Source organism: Prionailurus bengalensis, chromosome X (assembly GCF_016509475.1).
Source record: "Prionailurus bengalensis isolate Pbe53 chromosome X, Fcat_Pben_1.1_paternal_pri, whole genome shotgun sequence".
NCBI classification, from domain to species: domain Eukaryota; kingdom Metazoa; phylum Chordata; class Mammalia; order Carnivora; family Felidae; genus Prionailurus; species Prionailurus bengalensis.
This window is the reverse complement of record NC_057361.1, coordinates 96,351,742-96,360,657: the sequence shown is the minus strand read 5'-3', so window position 1 is coordinate 96,360,657 and position 8,916 is coordinate 96,351,742.

Genomic DNA, 8,916 nt, shown 5'->3' with positions numbered 1-8,916 from the left:
GAAATGTTGGCTGAGAAATTTCCCAAATGTTGCATGGGTTTCTGAGAGAGTTCCTGCCCTCCCCAAAGGGAGGCATTTTTTTTTTCTCTCTCTCTTCACCAATTGGATTTAGCCTTTGATAATATGCTGGCTTCTTTGCTTCGCTTCGGTTTGAACCTTGGGTTATATTTGTCCAAATAGTCCTCAGAAGGATCTAGCCTTTGTCCCTGAGTATCAAATTTCAAAGCTCTGAAAGTCCAGTACTGAATCCCTCGGTTCAGACGGGGATTAAATCTTCCCACGAGATTTATGGGTTATCTTCCCACAAGAAAGCTGAATTAAATGGCGTTGGCCCTACATAAGGAAGCAAGCAGATAGCCCCTTAAGCAAGAACCCCTCTTTTCTCGCTTCCCTTTCTATCCCAAGGCCCTGTGATTTGCTTTCTCCAGCCTATTCAACTTAAAGTTTTTCCTTTCTCCTTCGTTTAGCTCAGTCCTAGATTTAATCAGTGCCCTGGTCTAGCGGATTTCGCCTTCAAAATGTACGGTAACTCTGTGACCTGATGGATATGTCAGCTCGATTGTGGTCATGACTTCACAATCAGAACATCAAGGTGTGCCCCTGAAATATACACGATGTTTATGTGTCAATTATACCTCCAACAAGCTGGGAAAATATTAAAGAAGTAAAGAAATAAATAGGGGCACCTGGGGGGGCTCAGTCCGTTGCACGTCCGACTTCGGCTCAGGTCACGATCTCATGGTTCGTGGGTTCAAGCCCCACGTCGGGCTCTGCGATGACGGTTCGGAGCCTGGAGCCTGCCTTGGATTCTGTGTCTCCCTCTCTCTCTGCCCCTCCCCTGCTCATGCTCTGTCTCTCTCTCTCAAAAATAAATAAAACATTAAAAAAAATTTAAAAATAGAAATAAATAAATAAATAAATAAATAAAACCACTTCTTACAACGTAAATCTCTTGCTTGAAATCATTCAGTGACTGCTGCCTTTCATTGAGAGGGAGGATGAAATTCAAAAGTTCTTAATATAACTTAGAGTGCCGTTTATGTCCCGACTACACCTGCAGTACATTTCACACCAGAGTTATAGAGAACTGTCCGGAGATCCCCGCATACCTCATATACTTTTAGACCTCTAGTCTTTTTATTTCCTGTCTGTAGCATCTTTCCGTATTCGACTGAACAATTCCTGATAGTGGGGGTTTTTTTTTTCTGAAGTTTATTTATTTATTCTTAGAGAGAGCATGAGCAGGGGAGGGGCAGAGAGAAGGGGAGACAGAGAGAATCCCAAGCAGGCTCCTTACTGTCAGCACGGAGCCCGCTGTGGAGCTGGATCTCAGGAAGGAACCGTGAGACCGTGACCTAAGCCGAAGTCAGGAGTCAGGCGCTTAACCGACTGAGCCACCCAAGTGCGCCCCTGAGAGTGTTTTAAGACTCAGTGGAGGTACTGCCACCAGCTAAATCTAGTATTGATTTTCCTCTTCTGAATTACTATAGTACCTGGTGCTTACCTTTATCCCCATGCTTGAAATGCCACAGAATAACCGTTTACGTGACTATTTTTATTTTGAGAGAGAGAAAGAGCGCGTGTGCGAGCAGGGGAGAGGAGCGGAGGGTGAGAGAGAGAGAGAGAGAGAGAGAGAGAGAGGATCTTGAGCAGGCTCCATGCTCAGTGCGGAGCCTGGGGTGGGGCTCGATCCCACGAACCTGGGATCACGACCTGAGCCGAAATCAAGTCTGATGCTCAACCGACTGGGCCCCCAGGCCCCCCCTACCTGAGTGTTTTCATCCTTGAAGGAAGGACAAGTATCCTCCTCATCTCCATTTATGCATAAAAGACTCCCTGAGATGGGTATACGTTTACTAAAACGTGTGAGAAACGGGTAAGTAATATAACGATTGCCTGTAGTGCAATTTTATCCACGTGAAAGGTCAAGTATATGACGAAAGGTGGCTGTGGAACTGGGGAAAGCCTTAGATGATAATAATGCCACTAGATGGAGGGTACCACTGGGTTGCCGAACGCAACACTGTATTATGACAAGTGACTAATCAGAGCCGTGGCAATTTCAGGCAGATTCAATTATATATCGACGGATTCCAGGGACTCAAGGGATACCTTGGTTGTGAATTCATCCTTTTCTTTGAATATTCTGCATGCTGCCTCAAACGACCTCACCTAAGCAGCCCCCACAGCACGGCACGATGTCAGGCCAGAAGTCTGCTGCCATTGGGGCTGGGTTCCGTTAAACGCCAATAGAAGGTGATCCTAATTGATGACGGAGACTCCTGACATCGAGAACTGAGAACCTGAGCCGTCAAACACCCACCATCGTACAGGACCTGAATCAGTTGGGCTGCGGTTGGCTTTTAGTGAAGGTTTTCCGATAATCTCATTCACGTCCACAGGAAGCCTTCTCTTCTGGGTCCGAAAATAGGATCGCTTGAAAGATGGCATATAATGACTAATAGACTGGGATCTCGAGAGAACCCGGCTCAGAATTCAATAACGTTTAGGGTGAATAAAATAAATCCGTATCTCTACCAGCATGTAGTGTCAATTCATTAATGGTAGACAGCATGATAATTATCGATAGCATTTCCGATCCTTTGTTTAGAGCCTGTGCAGCACAACAAAAAGTTAGGCTTTTAGGACAAGAGATGATCGTGAGTGATGACGCACTCTTCTGTACTTGGGACTGTACAGTCGCATCAAATGGATCATAAAGTCACAGCTGGTCTATTTTCCATCAGCACCCCGACCGCCTGCTTCTCAGATACGGGCAGCCTGTCAGAATGACTGAAATAATATGGTCATTTCTACCTCATTTCGTTTCCTATCAAGCAAGCATTTGTCTGTTTTCCCCCATTGGTTCTAAAGCTAAGCCGTCAGCATGTAGTGCTACAACAGGACCCCTCACTGTCGATGCGCTTCAGATATTGACTAAATATTGACTAAACACGCCCATCACGGAGGATTGGTGGGTATTGTCCTTATGCAAATTTTAGGCCCTTTCTATGAGTCCTCAATTTCTCTTTCCTGATTATTACAAGCACCTCCCAATAGGAAATGTTAAGCAAGTGACCTGTTACCTTTTCTCATTCTACGTCTCAAAGGAACCTTAAGAAGTTAGCACGGAAATTTATGTGCATCGTATAGCTACAGAGCTACAGTAAAGGGCCTTTAGGTGTACTCTGATGTAACTGTGTATTTTTCTCTTCCCTCCATGAAATTATTACCTTAGAATAAAAAGTAGGGTTGGTTTGCATTACGGCAACCCGATTCTTGCCCGGATTTGTTCTCTCACCCTGAGGAACTAGAAAAAGTCGTTGAAACTCTGTGGTCTGTACTCATCCTTTTTTTTTTTTTAATTTTGAGAGAGAGTGTGGGAGTAGGGGAGAGGGGCAGAGGGAGAAGGAGAGAATCTCAAGCAGTCTCCACGCCCAGCACGAAGCCTGACACGAGGCTCGGTCCCAGGACCCTGGGATCATGACCTGATCCGAAATCAAGAGTTGGACGCTTAACCAGACTGAGCCACCCAGGCACCCCTGTACTCTCTCTGCCCCTCCCCCGTTCATGCTCTGTCTCTCTCTGTCCCAAAATAAATAAAACACGTTGAAAAAAAATTTTTTTAAATAAAATAAAATAAAATGAAAAGTCTGGACTCTTATTATAAAACTCAATGAATATTTGTTGATACGAATGAATTTACGAATGAATCTAACGATGGTGTGTAAAGTCCAATCTTTCCAGGATAATCTACGGTTGTCTAGTTAGTCCTCTGTCATTAACTTAATCAAACAGAAGCTAAAACTTGTTACAGATGTTATCAGAGGAATGCATGCATTAAGCGTAAGTTGAACAAGTGAGACCCCCTAGATCTCTTCACCTCTGCTAATCTGTGATGCTCTCTACATACAAGACACTGTTTTGGAGCGACTGCCAAGCTATTCTGGTCAAAACTATAAAAAGAGAGCACTCAAATGACCTATAACGTGAAAAAAAATTAGCCTCACAAATCATCACAGATTAAAAAGGTGAAAACATAACATGAGAGGGGCGCCTGGGTGGCTCAGTCGGTTGAGCGTCCGACTTCGGCTCGGGTCATGATCTCACAGCTCGTGAGTTCGAGCCCCACGTCGGGCTCTGTGCTGTCGGCCCAGAACCTGCTTCAGATCTTCTGTCCCCCTCTCTCTCTGCCCCTCCCCCGCTCACACTCATGCTTCTTCTCTCTCAAAATAAACATTAAAAAAAAGAAAAAATAACATGATACCACTTTTTGCCTAGCAGATTGGCATAGAGTTGACAATAAAATAATAATATTCCATAGTGGCAAGGGTCTTTAGGGGAGTATAATTTGATCCAGATTTTTCTGTAAGTCCTTCACCTGTCTGGCTGCTTATATATATGTATATATGTGTATATGTATATGCATGTATATGTATATATGTATGTATATGCATATATGTGGATATGCATATGTATGTATATGCATATATGTATATATGTATATGCATGTATACATGTGTATATGTATATGTGTGTATATATGTATTTATATGTGTATATGTATGTATGTGCATATATGTGTATGTGTATATGTATGTACATGTATATATGTGTATATGTATGTATATGTATATGTGTATATGTATGTACATGTATATATGTATGTATATATATATGTGGATGTATGTATATGCATGTATATGTATATATGTGTGTGTATATGTATGTACATGTATATATGTGTATATGTATGTATATGTATATATGTGTATATGTATATGTACGTATATGTATATATACATATATATTTTTAGTATCTATTTATTTTGAGAGAGAGAGAGAGAGAAAGAGCACGAGTGGGGAATGAGCAGAGAGAGACGGAGACAGAGAATCCCAAGCAGACACCACCCTGTCAGCATAGACCCTGACGTGGGGCTCAAACCCATGAACGGCGAGATCATGACCCGAGCTGAAAACAAGAGTTGGACGCTCAACTGACTGAGCCACCCAGACGCCCCTGGCTGGCTGCTTCTTATGGTTCAGGTCTCAGCCTAGAAGATAATTCATCACACTTTCCTTGACCACATAAGCAGATTCTCTTTCCACCTCCACTCCGTACTATGCCTGCCAATCTTTCCCTTCGCAGCATGTACTGCAAATTTGTGTTTTTGCAGATGTATCAGTCAGGATTCCACAGAGAAAAATAACCAATAGGAGACTTTGTGTGTGTGTGTGTGTGTGGTGTGTGTGTGTATCCTCCAGGGGACAGGTACATATGTACACGTATGTGTATATGCCATACGCATGTGTATGTATATATATTTAAGAATTTTATTTGAAGAAATTGGCTCACGTGATTGTGGGAGGCTGGCAAGTCTGAAATCTTTAGGGCCAGGCAGAAGGCTAGAAACTAGGCCAGAGTTGATGCTGTAGCCCTCCGGTGGAATCTCTCCTTCTCTGGGAACCTCAGTTTTGTTCTTAAGTTCTTCAACTGATTAGATGAGGCCCACCCGCATTATCAGGAATTATTTACTTTATTGAAAGTCAACTGATTACAGATGTGAAGCACATCTACAAACCACCTTCCAAACAACACCTGGATTAATGTTTGATTAAATAACGGACTACTGGGGCATCTGGGTAGCTTACGCGTCTGACTCCAGGTTTCAGCTCAAGTCATGATCTTATGGTTGGTGAGTTTGAGCCCTGCGTGGGGCTAATGTGCTGACAGGGCAGATCCTGCTTGGGATTCTCTCTTTCTCCCTCTCTCTCTATTCCTCCCCTGCTTGTGCTCTCTCTCTCCCTCTCAAAATAAAGAAATAAACAAGCAAAAATAACATACTACTATGGCCTATTCACGTTGACACATAACATTAACCATCACAACAGGTTTGTTGATTCTCCTACTAGATGATAAGCTCTATAAAAGGACAGGGACCTTGGCTTTTCTTTTTTTAAATTTTTTATTTTCAACGTTTATTTATTTTTGGGACAGAGAGAGACAGAGCATGAACGGGGGAGGGGCAGAGAGAGAGGGAGTCACAGAATCGGAAACAGGCTCCAGGCTCCGAGCCATCAGCCCAGAGCCCCACGCGGGGCTCGAACTCACAGACCGCGAGATCGTGACCTGGCTGAAGTCGGACGCTTAACCGACTGCGCCACCCAGGCGCCCCTGGACCTTGGCTTTTCTGGTCACCTCTAGCACAGTGACAGTCACACAGTGTATGTTCAGTTAATATCGTAGTCGCTTCAATATTTGCTGATGTAATAAATGAATGCGTGAAGAAAAAATTAAAAAATAAACAAATGCCTGACATCTGATCACTACGGAAGCATCGCATGGTTTGGTAACCAAATGGTACTTCTTTTATCATGACCATTTTCAGTGCATGGTCAGTTGGGTAGAACCATAAAGACGGGCGAGAGAGTTTGGTGGTTTTTCAACATATTATTAAAACATGGCCGCCTGGGGGGCTAAGTTAGGTCGTGATCTCGCGGTCCGTGGGTTCGAGCCCCGCGCCGGGCTCTGCGCTGCCAGCTCGGAGCCTGGAGCCTGCTTCAGAGTCTGTGTCTCCCTCTCTCTCTGCCCCTCCCCTGCTCGCTCACGCTCTCTCCCTCACAAATAAATAAATAAACATTTTTGAAAAATTTAAAGATTTGAAGATGTGTTTTAAAGCTGTAATTATTTAAACATTGATGTTTTGGCGCAGAAATAGGCAAATGCCAAAAGGAACACAGTAGGGCCCTGAAGTATGTCCACGTGTGTAAGAAAACTTAGGAGATGTGAGATGTGATGTCATAAATCTGTGGAAACGAACGCAACTTTGTCATGATGTTTTATCTGTCTTAGGCACTGCCGCATTCGGTTTGATAGTGTGTTGTTTAAAGACTTTTGCATCTATGTTCATGAGGATATTTTCTGTAATTTGCCTTTTTTCTTTCACGCAAATTGGCTGCCAGGTTTTGGTATTAAGGTTATGCTGGCGTATAAAATGAATCGCGATTATTTCTTCTTTTTCTGTGCTCCGGAAAATTTGTGAAATATTAGAATTCTGTGCTTCTTCCAAGTCTGGTAACACCTTCTCATAAAACTATACCAGGTTTAGGGTTTTTTTTTTTTTTCTCCCTTGTGTGGAAGGCTTTTAAATAACTTATTTTATTTCTTTAGCTGGAATACAGGAATATTCAGCAATATTTTTTTTTTCTTGAATCAGCAAAGCAAGTTGTATTTTTCCGGGTGTTTGTCTATTTTAGCTGGGTTTTCAAACGTATCGGCATAGCATATTCTTAATTATCATCTTGCTGTTTATTCCAACTTTGTTGAGATACGATGGACATATCACACTGTGCAAGCTTAAGGTGTACGTGTTGATTTGATACACGTATATATTGCCTGACACGGGGCTTGATCCCACGACTCTGGGATCATGACCTGAGCCGAAATCAAGAGTCGGACGCTCAACCGACTGAGCCACCCAGGTGCCCCATATTTTATCTTTTATGAAAATTGTGATAATACTAGAAAGTAAACAAAGGCCCTGAAATGGAAGACAGATTTTCAAGGATCACATAAGTGGCAGTGGGGCTAGAACGCTATTAAAGAGGAGAGAGTGGGGGGCTCAGTCAGTTGAGTGTCTGACTTTTGATTCCTGCTCAGGTCATGATCCCAGGGCTGTGGGGTCGAGCACCGTGTCAGGCTCCGCGCTGGGCATGGAGGCTGCTTGGGATTCCCTCTCTCTCCCTCTGCCCCTCTCCCACTCACGCTGCCTTTCTCTCTGTCTCCAAAAAAAGGAGAGAGTGCCCGGGAGATGTGGTTTCCGAGGAAGATCATTGCCAGTCCATGCGGTCTGGAGGGCATGGTAAGAAGTTTATATTTAGTTTGAGTCGTAGAAAAATGTCTGGCCAAAGGAACTATGAATAAAAGAGGTGGGGGGCACCTCAGTTTCACTCCTTGCCATTCCCTTGCTTGCTTTGTCTTTGCCAGGCGACGAGCATTGAAAGCTGTGCATGCAGAAACATTTTGCCTTCTACCTTATAATTTTTTAACGTTTATTTATTTTTGAGAGAGAGAGACAGAGACAGAGTACGAGCAGGGGAGGAGGGGCAGGGAGAGTGGGAGACACAGAATCCAAAGCAGGCTCCAGGCTCTGAGCTGTCAGCACAGAGCCCGACGCGGGGCTCCAACTCACAGACCGTGAGATCGTGACCTGGGCCAGAGTCAGTCGCTTAACTAACTGAGCCACCCAGGTGCCCCGCCTTCTGCCTTATATCCGTAGCGCCTGATACATATAAAAACAAAGGAATGAGCAAGTAGAATGAATGAATCAATCAATAGTAAGAAATACAGTCTCAGGGATCAAATGCCCTGAGCCTGAATCTCAAATCTGTTCTTCACTGTTGTATGACTTTGTACAGGTTAATCTAATTTTCTCAAACTGTTTTCCTCATCTGTGGGGTGGGAATAATAACAGTGCCCACCTCACAGGTTATTTTAAGTATGAAATTGGAGAGCGCATGTGAAAAATGTCTAATATGTTATCGGACGTAGTAAGCGCTCCAAAGATGCCTTATTATTAAGCGCACAGCATGTTATTGCTACACATGGGGGGCAGAGACAAGTGGAATGGGATGGTCAATAAAGGTTTTACTCCAGAGTTGGCCTCAGAGCTGAGTTGTGAGGGGTTAAAAAGAGCTTGCTGGGTAGGAGGAGGTGGGGGGAGGGCGGGAATTGAGGACACGACACGTGGTACAGATACACGTGGCAGGAGATAAAACGAGAGGAAGACGTTTTCTTGAAATCGCGAGGAGCCTTTGATTATGTCAAAGTACGGAGCTAAAACCTCACCCTGAGAGCAACAGGGAGCCCGTAGAAGTTTATGAGGAGGGAGTCACATGATGCAATTTTGAGAAGGA